Source organism: Peromyscus maniculatus, chromosome 7 (assembly GCF_049852395.1).
Source record: "Peromyscus maniculatus bairdii isolate BWxNUB_F1_BW_parent chromosome 7, HU_Pman_BW_mat_3.1, whole genome shotgun sequence".
Classification (NCBI taxonomy): Eukaryota; Metazoa; Chordata; class Mammalia; order Rodentia; family Cricetidae; genus Peromyscus; species Peromyscus maniculatus.
This window is the reverse complement of record NC_134858.1, coordinates 20,933,762-20,961,078: the sequence shown is the minus strand read 5'-3', so window position 1 is coordinate 20,961,078 and position 27,317 is coordinate 20,933,762. Positions and strand designations below refer to the sequence as shown.

The 27,317-nt window shown below is 45.3% G+C and overlaps 1 long non-coding RNA gene across 1 annotated transcript; it reads right to left on the bottom strand.

Annotated features, from left to right (window-relative positions):
• Positions 1–17,860: 17,860 nt before the first annotated feature.
• LOC143274208 (uncharacterized) lies at positions 17,861–27,062 on the bottom strand. The gene is made up of 2 exons (XR_013052654.1): positions 26,430–27,062; positions 17,861–18,336 (listed from the first exon to the last, which is right to left on the bottom strand). It is a non-coding gene; the product is annotated as an uncharacterized LOC143274208 (long non-coding RNA).
• Positions 27,063–27,317: the final 255 nt, after the last annotated feature.

Here is a 27,317-nt window from a genome sequence, read left to right as displayed (position 1 = left end):
CTTCTTAGAGCAAAGCACACTGGCCACTCAGGATGAGATCGCCTGCCTGTTGGCCTGAAACGGATTTTTAAAGATGAGACCCATTCTTTATCCCAAACTCTAGAGCGAGTTCACACACCAGAAGTGCTATGACAGCCCTGTGTCCTTCTGCATGCTTTTACTCCTGGCCATACTCATCTCTAAGAACCTTCTAGAATGAGGACTCTTCTGGAAAGCAATGTATGGTGCAGACCCGGCGGGAAGCAGGCAAAACAAAGTAGAAACACATTGTAGGTATTTGTGACGCTTAGTGAGTGTGTGTGAGAGCCGGGCAAGGCTTTGGGATGTGGGGGCATGCCCTGTGACCCTAAACAGAAGACAGCACTGGAACTTAGACCCAAGCCTTGGTCCTCCTGAGTGAGAGGAGCTGGCATCGGTCCTAGGAGCTGAGGACAAGGCCCTGCTCTGCCCTTGAGGATCTCATGCATGGCCATGTGGGAACAAACTATTAAGGTAATAAATGTCATGTTCACCAGCAAAGGCCTCCAGGGCCCAGGATTCGCCCTGTGTGGGATAGTATAGTTCATGAAAGGGTTCATAATGAAGGTGACCGTGGGAGGAGGAACTTGAAGAAGTGCTCTAGGTAGAAAGAGGTGAGGTCTTGAAGGGATAGTTTCAGCAAAACTGAGGAGGTTGTGGTGGGTAGATCAGTGGTCTCCCAAACAATATGTCACACCTTATCCCTGGAACCTGTAATATGGCCTTATTTGAGGAAAGGGTGTTTTCAGGTGTCATCAGGTTAAGTACCTTAGGATGAGACCATATTGAATAACCCAAGTGAGTACCAAATCCAATGACAAATGTCACACAGAGAACAGGAAAAGGCCACGGTACAGTGGGGAAGCCCGCAGCGCCTGAAAGAGCTTGGGAAGGGGTGTGGCTCCACCAATGCCGTGATACTGGCATCCAGACTGTGAGGGATAAATGGCCGCTGTTCTGGGACCCCCAGCTTATAAGAACTAGTTGCTGTAGGAGCATCATTCTCTACGAGCTCTATTTGTCCCCAGATCCCATTCCTTACCCTTGTTCTCTTCCCAAAACAGGATGGGCATCTTCCGTCTGTGCCTTCACGTGGCCTCTGTGTACATCTATATCCAACTTTCTTTTCCTGTGAGAACACTACCTGTGTTAGATTGGAGCCCACACTAATGAAATCATCTTGACTAATTATGACCATCTGTTCAAATATTGTCATGTTCTAAGACATAAAGATTTAGGAATGGACTTAAGAATTCCAGGAGACACAGCCCAGACAATTCCTGGACTTAGGCAGCAGTAGAAGACTGAGAAATGGTGAAAACCAAGACATGTCCAGTGGGGATGAAATCAGCAGCTCCATAAGAAACGATGGCAGGAGGGAGGAGCACTGGGTCAAGGTTGCAAGGTGCTATGTGGGAGCCAACATCCATCACCAGGGGAAGACGCCAGGTGCAGGAAAAGGAAAGGAAGATGTCTTTCAGGAGTTTAATGGGGAGAGAATAAGACCAGCTTCTGAGTGCATGTGAGAAGCCTCAGAATCTTCCAGAAGGCTCAAGCTGAGGATCTGATGGCTGGGAAAGAAAACTGTTGTGCCACATAAGGCGAGAGGCCACAGAGGTCTGTATTAAGGGGTGCGATGGGGAAACAGAACTAATACAAAGCAAGGTAGACGTGCTGCAGATCTGCTGATCCAGCTTCTGTTATCCTCAAGGCCGACAGGGGACCAACTGCAAGCAGCTTTCTACCACCTGACCTGGTCTCCTCACCCCAAGAGAGAGTGCCACCCCCCCTCTCTAAGTGGTCACATAGGCAGACAAGAAGCCATGCCCCAAGGATTGTACCCCAAAGCTATTGGAGGAATGAATTTCCACAACAGAAAATGTCAAAAGGAAAAAAAAAAAAGAAAAAAGAAAAAGAAAGGTTTTCGTGCTGGGTGTTGAATCCCAGCTACTTGGAAGGCTGAGACAAGAGGATCACAGGAGAAGGTCCTCCTTGGCTACACAGCAATACCCTGCTATAATGCATATGTACTTGGGGGTACAGTGATATATATGTATGTATGTGTATACATATATATATCACTATATATAGAGAGAGGGGGGAGGATTTTTATCATTAATGCAAGTCTGTAAGTGTTCAAGAGGAGATGAAGCCCCTAAATTGAATGTCTGCACATTTTGAAAGGAGTTAAGTTCTTCCCACAGCCTAACCCTCCACAGGACAACAGAAACATACATATATGGTCTCTGGCCTCCTTTATGTTATGTTCCTGTAAAAACAAACTCAGGGCATGCAAAAAGTCATTGCAGGAAAGGGAAAAATCTAAGGGAGGCCACAAGCTAGACAGGAGGCTGCATTCTGTATAAAACAGCCATGCCTGTGTGCTAGCCACACGCAGCCTACAGCCGCTTAGTGCCATGGTCCCAGGGACCATGTACACATGCTTCTGCAGATGAGCCACCATTTATGAATATGAGACTCTGCAGGGTGCGGTGCTGTAATTGTAATTCGTGAAATTTATAAACTGAGATAGTCCTTGCAAGAGGTCCGGTGAATTGTAATTCTGCAGACCTGACGAATGAACTCCTTTGAGCAGTGACAGCTTTAGCAGAGGGAGAGAAATAAATCAGCCGGCTGAGCTGTGGTAAGAAAGTGAGCAATTTTATTGGTCTACGGATCTGGAGAGAGGTTGATTAAGTCAGATTTGGAGTCCCCCATGGTTGTTTTACAAGGTGCTTTATCCCAGCGACCCAGAGACGGACAGCGCTCCCCCCACATTACCATAATCTCTATGGAAAAATGAGTGAGTTACACAGTGTTTGGGATGGGAAACAAAAACACATCTCTTTATGGTCCTGGAACAAGGTGAGTGTGACGTTCAAAAAGGCCCCTGTGTGCCAAAGTCCATATTGGAGGAAGTTCATAGGTGGCTTTCGATGACAGTGACAAAAGTTCTTGATCATCTGAAGGGAAAAAACAAAACAAAAAAATGCCTTGAGTTGCTGAACCTAGTTTACGAGAATATACTTAGAGTAAGTGGGACCGGCCAGAGGTCAGCTTGTGAACTCATGAAGTCTGGGTTTACTTGGCAAGCTAAGGGGAACCCCAGAATGCAGTAGGCAGCAGTTTAAACAGCAGACACTAGAACAAACTGCTTTTAATTATATTTATGTCCTAAGAGAATCAATTTGCTATCAAGTAACTAATGTGCTAATTATACTCTGGTCTGTTGGTTGAAGCGAGTCCCCCAAAGACTTCATTCGTGGAAACAGTTTGGTTTAGGGGAATAGTTAGACATTATAAGACGGAGCCTTCAGACTCAAGATGCCAGATAGTCAAGGTTTGTCTTCCTTCCAATTACCAGGAAGGAACTAGTAAATTCAGAAATGTATTTGTAAAAACCCAGACAGGGAAGGGGAGAGCTCCAGACATGGGAAGGCAGGGAAACCCATACCGGATGGCCTCTCTGCGCCGGGGAGTGGGATCATCGGGGTCCGGGTCCTCCAGAAACTACTATCGTCGTGCTTCAGGGTCAAGAACGGTGGTCAGGGCACATCACCACCTTGCTATAGTCACACAGCAGTGGTTAGAAAAGGCAGGAACTGAGTGACCTTTCAGTTGATAAAATTTGCCACATGAAGCTGTTCTTTGCCTGTCCCCAGCCTCTCCTGCTGCCTGAGGACACAGACTTCCTCCTCATTCTCCATCATATGCCATGTCTCCACAGACAGGGACACTTGATCGATCCTCTCCTTTGACCCCCAGGAAGCAGAGCCTGCAGGGACGGGGGACCTTTGCCAGTTTCAGAAGCTGGCTGTGCCAAGGTGGAGAAAGGCAGGTCAAAGCCTCGCTGTGGCGCAGACCTGAGCAATTTGTTGCAGCCCCAGGAAACTTCCGAAATGTCTTTCCCAGAAGCCGCGGCTCCAGGAGTGTTTGTGCGGCTGCAGGGCACCAGCCTCAGAGCCCAGGACGATCCAGGCTCCCTGCCACAACGGGAGCGAGGACTTCAGGGGGTCGGGCACAGAAACCACAGCAGTGAGATCTGGCTTCAAAACACAAATCCTGGGGATGTCCACTTCCGGAACTCTCGGTCTGGGCCAATCACCAAGATTCCAGAGGTGGAGGCAGGGCAAGGGCCTAACTTCTTTCCTATGGAGACCAATACAGCTCACCCTCCCCCACTTCGCCCTTCCTGCTCAGGCTCACACTCCTGCGGTCTTTCGCACAGGAGCAGGTTTCAAAGGCTTCTTCCATCTCATGGCCCTCGGAACCAAAATCCTCCTCTCCTGCTCTTAGTCTAGAGCAGCACTGGAAAAGAATCCCAGTGCAGATTGTAAATCAATGGTTTGTGGCCAGGATTTCTGCCTCGCTAACAGGCTCTGAGGAACAATGATGCTGTCGGTTTAAGGATCAGTCACGAACGGCGAAGCCCACTAGACATGCCTCACATTTCTAAGACTGATGTTGAAAACCTGCGGCTGCTTCCCCAACAGACGTTTCCAAGCCCACCTGTGTAGGCTTCAGACAGACATCTACCATCAGCCTGCTGACAGGGACACTTGAGCCCTTTATCATCCCCCAGGAGCTTCCACCACCACCCCACCACCCCACCACCCCACCCCCCAGTCTACAAAACATGCAGCCTTCTTTGCCACTGGAATCCTACTCCGGAAAAGTCCCAGCTTCCCATAAAACCATTGCCTTCCTGACCGGAAGAGCTGAGTTCCAGTTCTCAGAGCAAACTGCTATCTCAGGAAACGTTAAAGCCGAGCAGTGTTTGAAGGAAAAAAGACAGATACAGACCACTTCCCTCCAATGCAACACGCCCCTGAGAACTGCCTGCATTGGGACCATTGCTGTCCGCCAGCCCCCTGCTCCAGGACAGAAGAACACTCACTAGACTTTAAGATGTATGACTGTTTGGGAACCTAGTGGCCATGTGCTGAATACCGGTGAGAGCATCTGGCTGGTCCAGGAGAGTTCGGTTTTCTTGCCTCAGCTTGAGGAGGCTAAATGTCAGCTAATGAAAAGTGGATCCTGAACTTGATACTTTGTATTGGCGGACACTCACCTGGGAAATGACCCCAGGGTCCTTAGCCATTCTTTGTTAAGGATGAAATATTTGAAGGCTTTTCTTTTCACAAGGCCTCCGAGAAAGGCTTGCTGCCGCTCTCTCCAGTCTTCCTACTATAAACAATGAAACTGTACCAGGGTCTTCTGATTATAGACCCTCTGCTGACTCTGGTATCTCACAAGGAGTGGCAATCATTGGGGAGAGAATGGAAATTTCCATCTTATCTATCTTGTTTTGTCATGATGAGCGTGCAATGGGAGCCAGGGAAGCTGTCAGCCTCGCAAAGCAGAGTGGATTTTCTCTTCCTCTGCTTTGCTGTCTGTTGTTTGGAAGGGAAGTAGGGAGCCGGATTTTAAGATCACTTGGATTTGAAAAGATAACATTGACTATAGGCAGTTGTACTTTCTGATAAAAAAAAAAAAGTTTCAAATAGTCCCGTAATGAGTCACTTCTGAGTAGTCAGTAATACATTTCCTGTCATTATTCTTTGAGACTTGAATTAATAACTGCATAAAATGACTGCCTCAAGAATCTCCATGTAGAGTTAGCAACAAGTCTCAAACTTGCTCAAGGGCAGGCATTAGAGACACACTGGATGTGGATTCGAGTCTCAAAAGGAGCATGTCCCAACTCCAGCTCCGCCTCCCAGACACAGCCAAGTGCAATATAGGAACACAGGATAGATGAAAATCTGTCAACAAGTATCCAGGACTCACAGCAAGGTTAATCCAGCCTCTTCTTAGGCAAAAAGCAGATATCACAGGTCACTGATGCATGTCACAACAGCCTAATCTAAACATCCAGTGAAGCGTCAAGATCTTAAAGGAAAAAAAAATAGAGTTATCTCAATGACATGTCTTGCGGCCCTGACCCTGAACGGCTTTGTAACACTGGGTGTGTCTTGTAAGAAATCTGGAAAATGGGTTTGTGGGCTGTTCCATTAACCTTGCAGGGGTGCTGTGACAGTCAAATCAGACTGTCCCTCAGCAGCCACCATGTCCACTCACAAAGAGATGAACACACTGTGATAGCTTCTGCAGGGTTAGAGGTTTAGCCAAGCTAAAAATGAGAGAAAGGGAAACAATGATGTGTTAGAGAGATCAGAGTCCCCTCCAGTTTTACATGTGACTAAATCTCTCCACGGTGGCTTCATATTCAGTACTCAAACAAATTCTCCCACCATATCTCATCAGCCCTCTCTGAGACACTGGCTGACTTAGAGAACTAGTCTTTTCTCCACCCCGGGGAAGAGGCCATTTTGTCTCGAGGACAGATTGCCTATCGTCTTTTCTGAAAGATGGAGAAATAGATGGGGGTGCAAGAGAACAGAGCCTATCAGAGATCCTAGGGCTTCCTGTAGGACTGGAAAGGGAGGAGACCTGTGACCCCAAACGTGGGAGTCCTACTTCCTTGGTAGCCCTCTGGAGAGGTAGCAGGGCCCGAGCCAGAAATCAGAGCTGGGGCAAAGCTTTGCAAAGAATAAGTACAGCACCTCGGGGTCCCCTGTATGATTAGAGGACCCTCCCAGGGCACATTTTGAATGAATGTCCCAGGAGCTGGGTGGCATCATTCCAGGGAGGTCTGAGGCTGAATTTCAGCCCAGCAGATTGACTATAACAGCAAACCGAAAGTAAAGAAAGGTACAGGCGTTTCTTACGCCCTGCCATGTGCTGTAGAGCTTACCTGAGCGCTATCTTTCCAGAACATTCTTTAAGATAGTTATGCTTTCCTTCGATACTCCAGATTTTAGAAGAAAGAGTTTTAAGGATCAACACAAGCTTTCTGAAATTACTCCCTTCCCTACCCCCAGTCTACACTGGGAAATACCAACCCAGCAAATATTTCCTCTATAATCTGAAACTCAAGCCCCGAAATCCCCACCCCACCCACAACACTTCCCAACAAACCTTGAGCAGAAAAGGTTTTATCTTTCTATTAGACACAAAGGAACACGCCGTAAACACACCAAGAAACAGATACAAAACTTTACACCTAACAAACATTGCAGATTATTAGCAGGCAAGAAGCCATGCTGGGCCCTACCAACCAAAGGAAGGCTCACAAAGGTGTTGTCTTTCTTTAACACTGACAACATTAAGAACCAGACGTGTTAGCCAGCTTGCTAAAGAAAGGCATCACACAGCTAAGCAGCAGGACTGGGATTAGAATCCAGCTCTGGAGCTGAGGGTCAGCAGTCAACATGCGTGAGGCTCCCTAGGTTCAGTTCCACCAGGCTATGGATTCTTGGTTATCTGGTGTTACTCAGCAGCATGCTCCAATTTCTCAGGCACATGACTTTGAAGCATGACCATTACCATGTTTGTATAACTCCAGGAAAAGGCTGTGAGTTCTAGTCGTGTCCATTGGGCTGTGGCTGACCTTTGCCAATTGGCTCACGTAATATGATGATCGGGGTGGGCCCCTGGTGACAGGCTGTGATGTATTGGATGTTGTCCTGTACTTTGATGTTGCTTGGAGTTTGTCGGGGCTTCCCTTCAGTACTCCAAAAAGTGCCGTGGCTTCGTTTATCCCATGCTCCATCTGCAGAAGCAAATGGCAGAGGAGCGGCCATCCCTTATCTTAAGGTGAGCAGAGGCTTGGAAAGTGCCAGCCCTTTCTTGGAGGCCTGTAACAGGTACTATACAAGCTTACCACCTCACACCTAGGGACACTTTCCTCTGCTGTCTGTCACCAGATGAAGGGGGCCTGCAGACTCCTGAGCTCAGCTGTAGGTTTCTGGGACAAAGGACCCTCTCTCATACCTTTGATCATGAGCTGAGCTTCAAGCAGATGGACCGAGGTCTCACAGAAGAATGAATTGGCAGGCTGAGTTCATCTTTATGGCCATCCTCCCTCTCAGAGTTGGTCCCCAGCAGCAGCCAGGTTAGGAACCAGCCTGGGCCATTCATTTGTCAGTCAGGGTCACACAAGGCTGCAGGGGCAGGAATGTACGCTGATCCTCAGGCTCCAGAGCCAAATGACTCATCCAGGGACTGGCCAGCTGGACCACAATTCTCTTTCTCAAGTGTTTTCTAAGCAGTACAGAGATCTGAGAACCCTGCCGGTATCCAACTGTAGAAACCATAGAGGCTTCCCAGAGGCCTTCTGAAGGATCACCCTGCCCTGTAGAAAGATTTGTCTAAAACCTACAACATTTTAGAGTGTCATTGAGTTGTCTTGGATTAACCTCCGGGTTGGTGGATCTCAATCTATGAAAGAAGGCCGGAGTGGGTCCCTGTCCCTTTGACATTGAAGCTATTATCCTGATACTTCCTGAATCACCTCCTCTTCTGAGATGGCAGCCTGCAATTGAATCCAGACAAAAAAACATACGACTTAGTTAGGGCCAGCTGCTATAACAAAATACCGTAGGCCATGTAGTTTATAACCAACAGAGGCTCACTTCCCATGGTTCTGGAAGCTAGGAAATCCAGGGTTAGAGCACTGGCAGATTCTATGCCTGGTGAGGGTCTGAATTCTGGTTCCTCGAAGGAACTTTTGTGATATAGCCTCACATTTTGAGAGGAGTGAGCTAGCTCTCGGGGCCCCTTTTTAGGAACACTAATTCCATTCCTAAGGGCATTGACTTCATAGCCTAATCACTGCCTTGATCCTTACCCATCACTTTGGGTGTTAGGATAATGGGAGAATTTCTGCAGGGCCACAACCATTCAGCACATCACATCACAGACCTCTTTATTGTGTCTTTATCTCTCCATCCCTTAGTTCCGGGTCTTAATGAGATGTGCAGTGTTCTACCTGAAAGAGCTGTTTTGAGAGCTCGCTTTAAAGGGCATGTTGAAATATTATACTTGAGCACAGTGCTCGGCCCATCGTGAGATTACAGCGGGCGCAGGCTGCTGTCCCCGATCCACTGCCATGCCTCCCAAATGCTCACGCTCAAAGGGAAGGGAAAGCGGATGCCTCTCTTCGTCAGCCACAGCAAAACAGGGACTAGACTCCGATCACAGAGGTGTCAATCTGCTGCTCAGCCTGTGCCGAAGGAGGGCATGCTCCAATGGAAGATCCTGCAGTGGCATGGGGGGGGGGGCACAGCTGACGAGGACCGCAGTCACCGCAGACTGTAGACTTCAAGCTACGAGGCTTGGATGCTCCAGACAGCGGTCTGCGGAGAAGGCGACTGGGGCTGAGAGAAGCCATCAATTTCCCTTCCGTTTCAATGTGAAGGAGACGCTTCCTTGGCCCGGAAAGGGTCACTCCTTGTTGCAACAATGTCTGACAGGGAAGTGACTTGAAGGTTCACTTGGGCTTAACTACTGGGAAATAATTCCAGAAAAGGGCCAGAGACATGGAGACAGTTTGGCTCCCTGGGCTGAGAGGGTGACGTCAGCCATGCAGATAAATTCCAAAGACTCTATTGCCCCTCAAACAATGTTTTACTGGCTTGTAAAATGTTCCAGAGCTCTGTCCATCCTGATGACTCCTGGGGGCTGTCCAGAGCATTCTGGAAAGTTACAGTAAGAAAGTGTCTGTCCAGTTCTCCTTCACCCAGAGCCTAATTTCTTTTTAGACTTAGTCTAATTTCTCTCTGCTGTATGATTCACTGTTAAATGGGAACACTTGTTTCAGCCTTAATATTAAATGTCAGGCAAAAGAGCATGGAAAAACGAGCCAAGTCTAGATTGCAATTGGAAAGCATGCCCGACCTGGATGATGACCACAGCGTTAAAGTGGCTCCCTCCAACTTCCTGTGCCCTCCCTGGGTCACTGGGCAAGCTCTGCCCACGGGGATCCTTGTTTTCATCCTCCGAGTTAGCAAAGCAACGTCAGTAAAGATAGGAGATGTGCTGCTTGCTAATTGTTAGCAGAAGAGCTGTTTGATCAACACTGTTTCTAGACATTCTTGCTGTCGTTTCCAGGAAAAGAAAATGAGATTCAGGACAGTAAACAGAAGTGGAGATGGAGGGTCCAAAGACATCCGGAGGAACTCCTGAGTCAGTGAAGAGCTGGTGCTATTTGGGGGTAGGGGGGGTGGGGGGCTTGATCCTAGGAGGCAGAGACAGCACATCAAACCTAATCAAACATTTGCTACCAGTCAGGATTCCTTTATAGGGAGTACAAGCTAGGTTTGTAAAGAGCACTTGAAAATATATAATGTCTGACTTGTTGCTAACAGAGCTGAGTTCAGTCTCATTATTGCTGTTTTCCAGGCGAGGAACCAGACGCTTGGAGAAGGTACCTTGCCCAATGTCATCCAGCTAATAAGTAGTAAAAACAGACCACCCAGCAACCGAGCTCATCCGAGTCCAAGTGAATGCTCTTTGCCCTACATTTCCGAACTTCATAAATAGATGAGTTAGTCAGAGCTTGTGTCATTGGACATCAAAGGGGACATTTGTCAAAAGTCTAAACACGACTTGGGCAGCTGAGTTTTAGAGGAGGGTTCACTAAAAACTTCCCCACCTACTCATACTCGATGTGAACGGCAGAGGCTCTCTAGAGGAGATGCCTCTAAGAAGCCTGGCCGGGAGGGGCGCTGGAAGCTGGCCCTGGCCAGCAATCCCTTCGAGACTGATGACCATCCAAATAGTCCACCTGGACCTGAGATCCCAGAACCTCAGGGAAGCCCTGGGCATTTCACCCTTCTGGGTATTAGGATCTGGTCCTAAGGGGTACCATTCACACAGGGTACCATTCACACAGACCCAGAGTGCTGCTCTCTACCACACTCAACCTTCCCAGAACTGGCTCAAGAGGTGAAGAGGGACAAAGTGATACTCCCAGGTGTTGTCTCCAGTATAGGCACGACCTCCTCGGGAGCCAGACCACGGCAAGACGGCTCGTTTTGGCTGACATGGTCACAAGTCCAGAAAAATCATATGGAAAAGAGGCGGAAAACTAGTAGGCAAGAAGAGCACACTGTCATCTAAGGACAATAAAGTTTGTGTATTCCCAGACATGGGAACTCCCACCTAATCAAAGCCAGGGCCCGCTCCACTGAGAAGAACTCTTCTCCAGCAAAATGGGAAAGCAGTTTCTGTGGGGCTAAATTTAGATTTTTACCTCCTGGGGACATGCTCTGGTTCTCTGGGGCAGCAGACAGAGCAAGCACAGGGTTCAGTGTCCCCCCGGGCTCTGGCCAGCTTCAGGAGTCTCTGCCCATGTTTGCTTTTGGTCACTGCCCATGTGTCAGCTCCGTCTTGATTCGCCGGGGAGCAGCAACTCAACACCTACTGCTCCAAAGACCAGGGTTCGAAGTCACCACAGAGCGACTGAAGGCCAAGCCTCCTCCCCACCCAGGTAAACTAAGGGCATCTTGAGACTACATCATTGAGAAGGCAACACTCAGCAAAGAAACCAGATCAATCTAATACAGGGAATGAAATGGTTCCCAAGAAAGGGAGATGAATTACCACACGGGGCAGCGGTGAGAGCACTGGGCAGAGGGGTAGGGGTGGGGTTCTCCTGGGGTAGGGTGGGGTTCTCTTGGTGCAGGACCTCTTCCTCCATCCTACCTGCAGTGGCCTCTCCCTCCACGAGTGCTTTTCTGGGTAGTTCAAAGCAAGTATGGCAGATTATCAGAAAGTCGAGGGTGTGTGTGTGTGTGTGTGTGTGTGTGTGTGTGTGTGTGTGGTCACCAATAAAGCAAGCCAGACAAGGTCTTTTGTTTCTCTGATCTTCTTTCTCAAATAAGAGTGAAGACAGGGTGACTTTCAATACTGAAGATCTCTCTCTCGTCTTAATCCACCACATCCCATTCTGTCCCGACCAGTACTGACAAATCCAGGAAATGCTGGCAAGGCTGGTGGCTGGTCAGAAGCTTGCTAATGCTTCCCTAATCCCTAACAGTTATCACTAATAGAAATAGTCAGTTCCCCCCTTCCTTATTTTCAGGGGAAGCAGGAGTGCCTCACTCTAGAATAGGTGTCTGGACTGGCTGGCATCCCTGCCCTAGTGAAAGGATGCTCCTCAGCTGTCCCAGGCTGGCCCAGCAGGTCAGCCACTTTCAAGAACTGTTCCAGTCCTCTATGAATGCACAATGTCCAGCTACAATGTGGGTGTTGCCTCAGAAGCAGGTCATCAGTCTTGAAGTCTGAAGCTTGCTCAGCCAAGCAGGAAAATAAGAACCCAAATCCTACTCAACAAAGTAATACACTTTTTAACAGCTAGACTTCCAGAAGGGGCTTGAGCTGCAACAACACAATGTATCAAAGAAGAACAACGGGAGACTGCTAAGGGCCTGCCGTGGGCATGTGTGTTTCCTTGGAAAACAAACAGACTGTCAGTTGCCATGTGTATCTCGACTAGCAGTCAAGACGTTGGACTCAGCAGGTAGGAGCTGTCGCCCTCTACTGGGTGGAATGCCACAAGAATGCCATGATTTCACCCTTGACAATTGCCTGGATGCCTTCTACCTTCCAAGGGTGGAGATGATCCCCACAGTGGTCATGATGAGTTACCCATAAAGGAGGGAGAGGAGAGAGAGAAGAGAGAAGAAAAATGTGACCGAGAAGAAACCCCTTTGGACACAGGCATCACGGTACTGCCTTGCAAAGTGTATTCACACGGACAGTCACTTGAGTCTCCAACGGTCCCCGAGAGAGGTGTTGTTGTCAATATAAGACATTAGCAAAGTATAAACCAGAGTCAGAAAGGGCTTCCTTCCACCTCTCCTTATCGGCTCGACTTTATTTATTACCTCAACATTTGCTTTGGGGAGAACCCATCTCTAAAACTAAAAACTAGGGAACAGTGGAGAGCATGGCAAAGCAAACTCTTACAGAGCTCTCTTGGGGCTGTAGCGAAGGAATAATCTAACAATAAGGCTGTCAAAAAAGTAATAATAGTAAGGCTTTTTTTTTTTTTCTAGTAATGGGGCACGGTGATGCACGTCTTTCATTTCAGCACTCAGGAGGTAAAGGTAGACAGATTTCTGTGAGTTTTGAGGCCAGCCTGGTCTACATGGCGAGTTCCTGCTCCTGTCTGATAGCCAAGGCTATCTAGAAGACCCTGTCTCAAATAAAAGAAAAGAAAGAAGAAAAGTGGGTGGAGATGCCCAATGGCCTCAGACGAGAAAGAATTTGGCAAATGGTAACTCATTGCACTAGAATTTTCAGCAAGGTGATTTCTAAAGAAAAGACCAGCATACTTGGTTTCCAAATATAAGTCTGAGAGTTGTTGGTGGATCTCAGACGAGCACTGTGTGAATGTGACCTCTGGAGTAGGTGACAGAACAGAACTGATAACAGAGACAGTGAAGACCCCACTGTGGGGAGGAGAGGCTGTCTGCTGTGGGGAGGAGGAGAGAGGCTGTCACTCTGAGTAGCATCTGTGCGACTGTTACTGCTTTGAACTTGCCCATCCACTTGCACAATTTGAGCGGCTTTGTTATATGCAAAACCTGCAAATTGCCCAAATGTCCTTTAGAGGGTCACGCCCCACAGGTTGAGAACCACTGCCATAGACGATGGGAACATTGCAGAGATGGAGGACAGGGGTAACTGGATGGCTGCTGGAGGACAGAGGAGAACGATGTCACCGCTGCACGGGGCTCCGGCGTGTGCGCCCGTGTGTGAAGACTACAGAACAGGAATGGCAGCTACAGGCATTTGATGGTTTCAAGCCAATCAAGGCTCTCATTTCATCAAGGTAAACGATCACTGGAGGGGGAAGCTGTAGATCACTGTAGGTCCGTGGGCTTTCTCTCCACTGTTGTTAGAATTTACTGCACTCTACAGTTATTTCAAAATAAAAGAAGGCAAAGAGGATGGAGAAGGTGTCCTTAGAACTGCAGAGCAGTCCCACCACTTCACAGACCCTTCTGTTACTTCCTGTTTTTATTTGGTTCTGTGTGTTTGTCTGAGACGGTCTCATTCTGCATCACAGGCTAGACTGGAACTCACTCTATAAATTAGGCTGCCCTCAAACACCCAGCAATCCTCCTGCCTCAGCCTCTTGAGTGTTGGGGTTAGAGATGAAGGTGCCTGACTTCCTGTCCTCACTCTTAGGGAGGAGCACCCTGAGGTCCTGGGCTTTGGAAGTGGTTATCATGGGAAAATGACAAATGACAAGGACCTATACAAGTAAGAAGCAATTGCTCTACAGCTATCTGAAATAAAGAAAGGAAATTAGAATTCCAACAAATACCGAGTTTCCAAATCAAAGAAAAAACCTCCACATAGAAAACTCATTCTCTTAAGACAAGACCTAGCCTCAAGCAGGGAGAAAGAGTAGGAGCAGAGGGGTACCCCAGGCAGGTCCCTCACCCTTCATTACCTTGACACCCCAGGGCCCCATCCACAGCAATGGGGCTCTGGTGTTGCCATTAGCGGGTTCAGTGGAACTACGGTAGGTGGGGTGACAGCTGCTCTCAGTGCTGAGGACACAGTGGAAGAACCTGAGCGTAGCATGAGGTACTCTGGGTCACCTTGGGTCACCTTTGGTGGCTGTGACAGAGCAGCTGGGTGTGAGAGCAGGACATGGGTGCAGTCCATGTAAAAACCAGACTGTTTATTCCATGTGCAGAGACAGGATTGGATGGCTCTTCAGGCTGGTCCAGCCCCGACGTCCTGCCTTGCGGTGAGTCATCTCACCGATCCCGTCACTGATGCAGCATCCACTGATGCAGCATCCACTGATGCAGTGTCCACTGGTGCGCTCTGCTCTCTGTTTCCTGGCAGCCAACATGAAATCACCTAGTTCTGTGCCAAGTATTTGACACTCATCGTGGACAGCTTGCATTATTGACCATAATTTTATGTATCTTGTCCCAAAACTAAATTTCAGTTTCCCCCGAGACCATAATTGACTGTTACTTACAACCTTTAATGTTCTTTTACACAGCACATACAATCGTGAATTTTAATTGAATAAAATTCAACAACAAAAAAATTAACAATTCCAGTTTAAAATTTTGATAGATTTAACCATTTGAATGTACAGGAAATTAAAAGTTCTACAGAGTAAAAGCCATCACAGAAATTAATATAATAGTACATTGGGCAACATATTTGCAAAATATATGAGCGATAACAATCCAAGCACAGATAAGCAAGGAGCAGAGCCAATAGATGACTGACAAACAAAAGGAAAGACAGACGCCAGTCCCCTACTCGCCAGACACATGACCAAGAATATAATCTACCAGATCAGCAAACACAAGCATGAATCAGATTATTCAGTGTTGGTGATGATGTGAAAAAAAGGGTCATTCATATTCTCCGATCATTCCCAGAAATGATGACAGTGGAGATACAGTAAAATTTTATCATAAATTGATATCATAGCTTGGCTATTGGGAGCAATATGAACAGTGCCTTGGTGAGCATGATGCTGTCAGTCATCTCTGTAGCAAACTGATTCCTTCCAGGGTACAGCCCATGGTGTGGCTGGATCACATGGTAGTTCTGATCACAGTGCTTTGAGGAAGCCTCTGCTGATTCTCACTGTAGCTGCACTAATTTACATTCCGACCAGCAGTGTTCAAGGGTTCCTCCCCCACCCTGCAGCACCTTGCACGTGTGGCTCTTTGTCTTCCTGAGATGGACTCTCCATGCAGCTTGGACTTGTACTTCCCAGGTGGCTAAGGATGCTGGACATTTTTTCATATAGTTATCAGGCATTTGTATTTCTCAAGTTGAAGTCTGTATCCATTGCTCACTTGTTGGATTACCGCACTTACATGGTTCAAGTTTTTTAGCTCTTCACATATATTCCAGATAACTCCCCTGTTGGGTGAATATTTAGCAGACCATGGCTATCTAGCAACTGCTTCTTTGACTGAGCAGGAGCTCTAAGTAGATGCTGTATTCTTTTTCCGTTCCTGTGATAAAACACCATGACCAAAATAAACGTAGAGGAGAAATAGGCTTGTTTTAGCTTAGGGTTCCAGAGAGAGAGAGAGAGAGTCCTTGGTGGGGAGGCATGGCAGCAGGTGGCTGGACCCGGAAGCTGAGAGATCACATCTCTCTTCACAGGAAGGAAACAGAGAGAGTGAGACGGAAGTGGGGTGAGGTTATAAACTCTCAAAGCCCACCCCCAGTGATGAATTTCCTCCAATAGGACTCCATCTCCTGAAGGTTCCGTATCCTCCCAACACAGCACCACCCACTGGGGACCAAGTGTTCAAACACATGAGCCCGTGGGGGACATTCTCTTTCAAACCATCACAGATGTCCACTGACAGACAATTACTCAATGGAGCTTTGCTCAGCCATAAAGAAAACTGGAACCCTGGCATCTAAAGGGAAGTGGGTAGAAACGGAGAAGACCATATTAAATGAAATGAGCCAGCTCAGGAAGACAAATATTATTTATTTTCAGTGGGGGATGGGAGTTCAGACAAAAAGGAAAAGGAGAAACACTGGGGTGTAGAAAGGGATTGGGAAGGAAGGAGGGGATAATGCAGAGTAAAGATAATATTATTAAAGCGGGTTACGTGTACGTGATGAAATGCTATCCTGAAATCCTACACTTTGTATGGTTAACACATACTGATAAAAAAAAATATGCAGGCAAATTGATAGTAGGTGATATAATTCTTTCATATGTGCCCAAACAGTTCATCTGTGAAGTATTTTTAACTTTTTCACAATTATTTATTTCTTGGAGCAGGCAGCCTGCATGTGCCAGGGCACACGAGTGGAGGTCAGAAGACGACTTGTATTAGTGGGTTCCCTCTCCTTCCACCAGAGCTCGAACTCAGGCCGTCAGGTTTGGCACCAAACCCATTTCCCTGCTGGGCCATCTCAGCAGCTGCTTGAAGTATTTGTTTAAAATAACAGCAACAACGAGGAAACTCATACACGAATACTCCTTTCAGAGCACGGAGAGACAGCTCAGCAGCCAAGAGCACTTGCTGCTCTTACAGAGGATCCGGGTTCGGTTCCCAGCACCCACATGACAGCTCACAGCTGCCTGTAACTCTGTCTCTGGGGGATCCAACCCCCTCTTCTGGCCTCCGTGGGCACTGTACATATACAGTAAACAGATGTTCAGTCAAAACATCCATACACATAAAATAAAATTAATTAATTTAGAAATGGTCATTTTGGAGTCATTGTAAGACTAGATTTAGTTGTTCATTAATAGAAAAATTAATAAACATCAATTTTTATTCAATGAAGTATTTTATTACATATAAAATAAGTGAACTAGATTTGTAAATCTCTAAGATAGATTATTGATTCCATCCAAATATCAGAACAGAAAAGGACATGCACAGCGTAATAGCAGTTCTTATACATTTTAAAAACAATATATATGTATATATTAATTTTGCAGCAAAAAAATATGTAGCAAGCTATTTAAAAATTTTCCAACATTTTCAAAATTGTGTTTGAGAGACAGGGGCAAGATTGATCAAGAATACAAATGGATCTGCTTCTACATTTTATGTCTTTAAAAAAATGGATTAGTGGAGTTGGAGAGGTGACCCAGTAGCTAAGAACACTGCTGCTCTTGCAGGGGACCTGGTCTCCATTTCCAGCACCCACGTGGTGGCTCACAACCATCTGTAACTCCAGTTCCAGGGGATCAGATGCGCTCTTCTGACCTATGCAGGTACCAGGCGCATACGTAGTACACATGCATAAATACAGGCAAGACACACACATGAAATAAATCTAAAAAAAGAAAAAAAAACTTAAAGGAAAAAAAGCATTTGAAGCGGCTTGAGGGGAGGGGAATCTGGAAGGAGTTGGATGAGGGGAAACCATAACCAGAATATTTTATATGAAAAGAAAGTCTACTTTCAATTTTAAAAAAATGAAAAGTTTTTTTGTGGAACAAAAAAGCTTTTGAGATGGATTGAATATAAATATTGATCTATAATGTCTGGTTTAATAAGCAGAAGTATGATTCATATGTGTAATGTGCCATATATGCACGGTCCAAGAGGAGAACTCTGAGCTTGAGAGAATCCAGAGGAAGAGCTGAAGTGAAAGTGAACCGTGCCCATGTGCCAGCCATACTGCTCCGTGACAACCACCGTCTCCCGGAGTCCTCAAGACAACAACAGGCATTCTTGATTGTGCCCCGTCACCAGTTTATCAGATTCGGTAACTCTGTCTCTGTCGGTGGGAGATCCAGGAGGTGAGTCCTTGCCCGTACAATGTCAAGTCACAGGAGCTTTACCTTGAGCCTCATGGAGTTGAGAAGTGAAGAAATGCAGAAAGCTGCTGCCGAGATGGTGTTGGATTTGTGGAGAAAGCCTGAGCCTACCCTGAGGCTGCACCCGGCAATGTCCTTCAATGCGTTTGCCATTGAGCTTCCCGCTAGCAATCCTGAAAGACCAAAGAAAGCAGAGAGCTGATTGCAGCCAGCCTACAACGTGGAATTCGAATGGGTGATTCCTTCTTCCATGCCCAGGCCAAGACAGCACAGCTGATAAGTAGGTAAGAACTATTTATCGTACAAAACAAACCTTTAGACTTGGGAATTTTGTGGGAAATTCACGGCTTGTAAAGATTTTTGCTTTTCCTCTCTGTTAAAATTGCCAGGACCTGGTGTGTGAGTGTTAGGGAAGGTGCTACTGTCCATGCAGATAACATGAGCTAATCCTCACGTTTGACAAGAGAAACAAGGGAAGAAACAGCCTGGACCCTCCCATAGGCCGAGATCATCAACCAGACAGCTACAGACCAAGCGTGCTGAGGGCAGCTGCACCTCCCTAGAAAAAAGGTAAACACAGCATGTCACATTCGAGTTACCTAAGGTGACACCCAGGGCCTCAGAAAACTGCTTTCACTTTGTGTGGGCTGGAACTGCATTGATTTGGGACAATGGAGGTGCTGCTGAATAAAGGAACCAGTCATGGGGAAGAACCTAGACTCCTCAAAAAAAATTCTGCAAAGAACCTAGACCCTGAAAAAAATTGTCTCCAAAAGTTGGACACCTACAAAGTTATATGATTATTTATTCATTTTTGCCAAAGAGTCTTGAGGCCTTATCTTTGAAACCTGGGAATGGAAAAGTGTTCTTAGATACAGCAAATGAATAAATACTCATGTGCACACATTCACATGTAGATGTATACAGACAGAAATATGCAACGAAGGAGCCTGGGTCAGTTCAGGATCATGAGGCAGGAGCTTGTCCTGATCTCCCTGCTGGGCTCTAAATATAGTTGCGAGCATCCTAAGAAGGGAGGCCCAGGAAAGCTGGTCCAGAGAAGGAGGAGGCAATGTGGTCAGAGGAAGGGATTGGAAAGATGCAGCCACCAACTGTGGAACTCCAGAAGAAGAAAGGACAAGCTAGAACAGTGGTTCTCAACCTTCCTAATGCTGTGACCTTTAATACAGTTCCTCATGTTGTAGCGACCTTCAACCATAAAATTATTTTCATTGCTACTTCATAACTATAATTTTGCTACTGTTATGACTCATAATGTAAATATCTGACATGCAGGATATCTGATATGTGACCCCTGTGAAAGGTTCATTCACTCCCCAAAGAGTCCATGACCCATAGGTTGAGGACCACTGAGCTAGACTCTCCAAAGGGAATGTGACCCTCCTGTTGCTATGAACTCAGTCTAGTGAGACTGACTTTGAATTTCTATCTCCATTATCTTGAGAAAATAAACCTTTGTTATTTTAAGCTACCAACTTTGGGGTAACTTGTTACAGCAGCTGTAGAAAACTAATGTAATAACTAGCATCCGTTTTTAGTAAATGATCACTGCTGTGGATATTGTTCTATATAAATAAAACACTGGTGGCCAGTGACGAGGCAGGAAGTAGGTGGGACAAGGAGAGAGGAGAATTCTGGGAAGCGGAAGGCTGAGGGGAGAGACACTGCAGCCACCACCAGGAGAAGGGCATGTAAAGAAGCCGGTAAGCCACCAGCCACGTGGCAAGCTATAGATTTATAAAAATGGGTTAATTTAAGATATAAGAACAGTTAACAAGAAGCCTGCCACGGCCATACAGTTTATAAGTGATACAAGCGTCTGAGTGATTATTTTATAAGTGGATTGTGGGACTGCGGGGCTTGGGGAACCTGGAGAGAAGCCCTCCAGCTACAAATGGCGCCCAACGGCTCAAGCTTCCACCTTAAACCTGAGAATATTTAATAACCAATTCTAAACAGAGCCAAAACCAGGTTCCTGCTTCTTGTCTCATATGAGCAGCTAGACGCCGCAAAACGCGGGTTTGAACACTGGCGGGTTCCTGGCGTGTGCGTTTGACCGGCAGTATGGCGGGAATGAGGCGTCTGCCAGCGGCACATTAAGCTGTGTGGTAGATTTAGTCTTTACTAGTATTAAAAAAAAAAAAAAAAGGTTTCTGGGCTACATGCTGCTTTGATAAAAGCTTAGACCCACTATTTCTGAGACTTGATGACTCCCAGAGCTGGCGGAAAATGTACCACTGCCATGTTGGGCAGCTAAAGTGGGTGGAGCCAGCAGCCACAGCGCAGTTTCAGTCTTAGAATGGTACAGTTTAAAGCAATAGGCTCAAGGCTCAAGGTAATATAAAAAATAAGCCACGTAACGATGGCTACCACACAGAGAATCTGGATTATGTTGTCTTTGATATTTGTAACTGAAGAAAAACATTTGATTGCAAAAGCTGTTGAGTTATGCCAAAATGTATATTTTAAAGGTACCTTGACTTCAAAATTTGGATTTAAGGATATGTTGCTTTGGAAAAGAGGTTCTGCTTTTGTTTCCACAGAAAGCCAGAGGCTATGGATTTGTTCCAGATTAAGATACATCAGGTTTCAACAGCCAAGACCCCCTGAAAGGTCTCCGATGACACCATGGCCCAGATGATCCAGCATCCAGAGTGGTTTCAAGGCAACTGGTTCAAACAATACAGCCTCACGGACTACCCCATAGGTCTAAAATTTTCTTTGCATCCCCATAAGATACAGCGCCCCCCTCCAGCAGGAAGTAGTAAGAGATGCTACGCCCAAATTCCCAAATATACCAAGCTGGCTTTAGAGGTGGAATTGGCTCACTCCCCCTCTAAACCCAGATATATTGCTTTAAAAAAAAAAAAAATGGTTAGGCAATTCTTGTGTCCCAAATCAAAAGAGCCCTCTGGTGTGGGACAGAGAAAACCAATATTTTTATTTAAAACAGATTGATTATAAATGTAATCTCTTTCTAAAAAAGAAAAGGGGATATAATATAGATATATAGGAGGATATAGAGATGATAAGATAAAAGGATAGATTAATTAACCTACTTTTAAAGAACAACTTGTTTAAAATGTTTTACATTGGTATAGATTTTAGTTTATGTTTAAAATGTTTTACATTGGTATGGATTTTAGTTTATTGATACAAACTTGAAGTTAATATTGTTATACTGTGTATATATATATTCTATTCTTGTTTGAGGTATTATGTTTATGTAACTCATTTAAAATTGTAATGGATAATTAAAAAATAGATTAATAATTAGTCATCTATGATAATCATATCTGTAGCCATGTTAGTTAAGTTTTCTAGGTATACATAGATATATTTCAGATAGATAGGTAATCTTCAAACACTTCATAGACCTAGAGAATATGGCATTTAAATAACTTAAAATTCTGTTGATGTGAGACACAATTGCTCCTGGCTGCACCAATTGATCCCGAGAGAATGTTGGGCTTCTAAGACATTTCCATTTGGAAGTTTGTCTTTTTGGCACAAAATGGCCTACTGGGCAAAGAACTGCCCTTGCCTTGATGGCTGACAGTACAAATGCAATGCTGTCCTTTCTGGACAAGCGGGACACAAGGAAAGTGACCACTATACTCTGCCAAGACAGGGTAAGATGGTCTCTCAAAATTCCTGCTTCTGAAAATGGTCTGTCAGATATTCTAGGCCTGTAGCCAATCTAAATGCACCAACAATGCTGAAAAACATTAGGTGACTGTCCAGGCTGCCAGCTGTCTTGGTCTACTCTTGCAAGATTCCTGAAAGTTGCTTGCATCCATCTACCATTTCTCAGGTACCATTATGGTCCTTCTCAGGTCTTTGATGTGGTTGAAAACTAGATAGTTGTAATTTCCTCAGTTATGATAAAAGATAAGTTAGATATAAAACCTTAAACTCACAAATATAAGATAGATAGGACATCTTCTTTAATATTGTAACTATAATTCTTCCTCGGTAATTGCTTTGTTATATATAATTTTACCATGTTAAAGTTAAAACCTTCCTTTTTTAAAAAAAAAAGAAAAAAGGGCAAGTGCTGTGGATATTGTTCTATATAAATAAAACACTGGTGGCCAGTGACGAGGCAGGAAGTAGGTGGGACAAGGAGAGAGGAGAATTCTGGGAAGCGGAAGGCTGAGGGGAGAGACACTGCAGCCACCACCAGGAGAAGGGCATGTAAAGAAGCCGGTAAGCCACCAGCCACGTGGCAAGCTATAGATTTATAAAAATGGGTTAATTTAAGATATAAGAACAGTTAACAAGAAGCCTGCCACGGCCATACAGTTTATAAGTGATACAAGCGTCTGAGTGATTATTTTATAAGTGGATTGTGGGACTGCGGGGCTTGGGGAACCTGGAGAGAAGCCCTCCAGCTACAGATCACCATAAAGCCTTGTCTATAAAAGTTGGAGTTTGTGGGTCTCCCAGATGTCAGTCAACAGCGGTGTGACTGACACTTTATCCAGTGTCACTTTATGCACTTTATGACACTTTATCCAGTGGTGAATTGTGCAACTGTTATAAATGAAACGGGGCTAAGGAGACAGCTCAGTGGGTAAAACACCTGACGTGCAATTCTGAAAACCTCTGTTCAAATCCCCAGACTCCAGAATAGCTGGACGTGATAAGCACACATCTGTAATCGCAGTCCTCCTACAGGGAGCCAGGAGCAGACAGACGCAAGAAGACCCCAAGAGCTCGTGGGCCAGGTAGCCTGGTGTATGCAGTGGCACACAAAAGCAGTGGGAGACAGATACTGATACACAAAGTTGACCTCTGACTGCCACATGTTCAAGGTGGCTCATGTGTGCCTACACTAATATACATGAACACAAACACACATAAAGATTTTTTTAAAAAGAATGAAGATTATTGACATGTCCTGTGTTATAATCTGCTTACAATTTAATTAACAAACCTGTAATAGTATTTTCAGATTGAATTTTTCCTTATTTATTTTTATTTTATGTGTATGAGTGTTTGCCTGCATGCTTGTAAGCGCCCCAAGTGCATGCAGTTCCTGAAAAGTCCAGAAGAGGGCATCAGATCACTTGGAACTGGAGTAACAGGCTTGTGCGCTACCTATGTTGGATACTGGGAACTGAACCCAGGTCCTCTGTAGGGGCAGCCAATGCCCTTAACCACTGACCCATCTCTCCAGTCCACAGATTTAATTATGTTTTAAGACAGGTGCTGGTCAAACTTGGTAGATGAGGATTGACCTTGAACTTCGGATGAAGAGATTACAAGCCGGCCATACTCAGTTTACTGATCTGAGTGTTAGCCTTGAGTCTGTACTCATAAGTAGTGTGAAGGACTGTTGGTGCATACAGTGGTGTCACATTGTTGCCATTACTAAAAACTCACAAGGGAGTATCTCTTCCTGGAATGCTGCTGCTCGTGCTTCACAAGTGCTTTGCCATTTTGTTTACCATCTCATGTAAGCTGTGAAGCCTCACATCTGCATGGTATAACCTTCTTAAATAAGAATGGGTACAATTGCCACTATTCTAGTGTGTGTGAAAGTGGCCACATGCTCTCTGAAGTAGGGATTTTAAAGCTTTTTTGTTCTGTTTTGTTGGGGTTTTTTTGTTTGTTTGTTTGTTTTTTAAGACAAGGTTTGTTTCTCTGTGTAGCCCTGGCTGTCCTGGAACTCACTCTGTAGACCAGGCTGGCTTCAAACTCACAGAGATCGCCTGCCTCTGTGTCCTGAGTGCTGGGATTAAAGGCATGTGCTACCACCTCGAGGCAAATAAAATAATTTTTAAAGTGGTATCTATTTAATCATCATTATTCCAGTAGAAATCCTATTAGCATCAAATATGGTCTATGTGGGATTTGAGATTGAGATAAATGCTATCATTAATATCACAAGTATTTTATCAAGAACCAACATGAGATTGTATCAAACAATCTGGAAAGAAATACTGCCTTTGTATATTTCTTAATTATTTAATCCATCATGCATTCTGTGATGGTTAATCATGATTGTCAGTTTGATTAAATCTAGCATGCTTAAAAAACACACCCCTAGGTAGGTCTGTGAGGCCATTTCATGGAAGGAATAAAGGAAGATGGAAGATCCTCCCCGAGAGGACAGCATCTTCCAGCATCAGTACAGATATAAACAGGCTTGAGGAAAGAGGGGGGAAGCCTTTGCCTGTCTGTGCTCTCTCTCTGCTGGTAGGTGCATCTACTCTGTTACAGGCTCTGCTGCTGCCATCCTCTGTTGACATCGGAACCCAGCTTCTTCAGCCTTCCAATGTGACTACAGACAGTGACTCTCTAGGAATCCTCTAGACCTGTGGTATATCATCAAGACTGCTGAGGCACCCAGTCTCAGACTAAGCAGCTACCAGATTCTTAGCCTTTCCAGTGTGCTGACAGCCACTGTTGGACGACCCGCTTGTCACATGTAAGTCAGTCAGGTAAATCCCCTTTGTAATAAATATACATTCATTCTATTGGCTCTACACATGCCTAGGACATTGCTTAGCTATGTAACTATTTTGGTGTTTTCTATTTTAAGATTTTAAGATAAATACTTATTAAAAAGTTAACTACCTTGCAATCTTTGGGTTTTGCTGTCAAGTAGCTAAAATTGTAAGTTACTATTGTAAAAATGGACATTTTCCTTCTTTTGCTCTGTTTCCTGGTTTTCCTAAGCCATGGAATTATTATTATTATTATTATTATTATTATTATTATTATTATTATTATTTTACATAATGATGTGTTAGAATTCCCTGTGGAATACCTGGGGCCCAGTGCTTCTGTGGTGGATTGTTCTTTGACAGCTCCACCTCTTCTGCAGGACTATATTGGTTTGGATTCTCCTTCTTCCCCGGGGTCAGTTTTGGAAGTTTATACTTTCCTGGAAACCTGTCCCTTGCATTCAATGTCAAATTCATTTGCATTTGACAATGCATCAACTAATGGAAAAAGGTTTTCATGAGTTTTACATTCCTTCAATTTCTATTATTTCACGGCTTACAGATAAATGGGAATATTATATAGCCAGGGAGGAAAGGGAAAGCCCGGTTAACTACAGTACAGCATCTGAAACCATCCCAAGAGACTGAACAATTCCATCACTTGAAAAAATAGCAGCAACAAAACTCTTTTTAAGGAAAATAAACAAAAAAAACTACGGGCAAAGTAAAAGGTTTGGGAAACATTCTCAAATTATGTAATGACCCAAAAGTAATATTCTTGAATAGGGTATTAAGGGATGGGTGTGTGTGTGTGTGTGTGTGTGTGTGTGTGTGTGTGTGTGTGTGTATGTGTACGTGCATGTGTGTGTCTGTGTGTGTATATGTATGTGTATGCTGGGAATCAAACCCAGGGTCTTATTCAGCTAGGAATGCTTCACCACTAAACTACATCCCCTGTCCTCATTCTTGTGAGACTGAACCTTGTTCCACGGCTCAAACCGGCCTCAAACGGTTGGCCTTTGCACAGCCGCCTCCTGAGAGCTGTGGTTTGGGGTACGCACCTGTAGAAGATACGTTGAGAACATTTGTAAACACGTTACAGAAACTTAGTCTCATAGAAACTAAGCAAGATGTATGACAGTATAACTCATGGAAAGATGACATATTAAACATGGGACTTCCAGAAGATACTCCTTACACACATGACACATGAGGAAAAAAAAAATCCAGCCAGGCCATTTCTTAAGTAAACCCTTGGGATTGGTTGAAAGCTTGTTTCAGGACTCCATGGACCCTCAGCATATCTTCCAATGTTCTGTGCATCATCTCTAGATTACTTAGAGTACCTAGTACAATACAAACGCTATGTGAGCAGATGGTATTCTGTAGTGTTTAGGGAATGACGGCAAGAAAAACACTCTAAAAGTGTTCTGTCTATACAGCACCAATGACTGTGGGCCTAGCTACACTTAGTACATACTTGGTTGAACATCCAGATGCCGAATTGGGAAACACAGAGGGTGAGTTGTATGGGCAGAATTTATCAAAGTTTGATCACATCATCCTTACAGCGTGGCCCGAGGGAAAGAAGCTTGTATGGTGCAGACAGAACTAAAATCGCACATCTATCTGAGGAGGGAAATCTGAGCCCATCCGCCACGAAGGAAAATGCTTTGACCCAGGCATTTCACCTGCAGAAACATAAGCTGCGTTTCTGGCCAGCAGGGACCCATAGCCAAGTGCAGGTCCCCACACCAGCTCTGCTTACAGAGAGATCCATAAACTCTCACCGGATGGGGACAGTTTTCACACAATGGAGGACGGGAGCCACTCCATGCTCTCGAGAAAATCACACTTGTTGATATTGGCTGGGGTGTCCTCACAGCTGTTTCTCTTTCCTGGGTATGACATCGAGGGATCTCTCGCTCTCGCTGCTCAGCGGCCCAGCCATCCGACCTCAGCAACACCACACCTCCCAGTCTTCAAACAATGAAAAACCACAGATGAGAACTCCCCTCCCAGCACTAATGACTTTAAGCTGTGACACAAAGTCGCCCTCTCCTCCCTCTCTTAATTCAAGCCACTCTGGTAATTCTGTTACTCAGAGGTGATTGCCTTCATTTAAAAATTTTTGGTTGACATGCTCTTCACTTCAAATCTATGCCACATTTCTAGAGAAAGCTTTGGGCGGAAGTGACCTGACTCCCTTGGGGATGCACCGCCCACCCGAAAATACAGTCTTCATCTTTCTGTTAGTCTGGATGCTCACTGACAATAGGAACAGAGTCATGAACTTCTTTTATCAAAAAATGGTCCTGATCCTAATAGAAGATACTCCATGTCAGTCTCCTTTCTTGTCATGCTCTGCCTCCACCCCATCACTGCAGACCTCCCTTGGCTATGGGAATAAAAGACAGCACTCAAAGGGTTAACCCCTCACCCCACCCTATCCCACCCCACACCCAGCAAAGCTGGGGGTTTTGCTGACCCAGTGTGAGATGGATTGGATCAGATTCAACTTAGCTGCAGTCAACAGGAAAGTAGAAGGGAAAATAGGATTTAACAAACAAAAGGGGGTGGGGGTGGGGGGCGGCCCACAGCAGGAAATAATTATTTGGGCAATTGTTGGCTTTGTTAAGGGACTGGCCTGGATGAAGATCGGTCAGGACGCTCTGCTG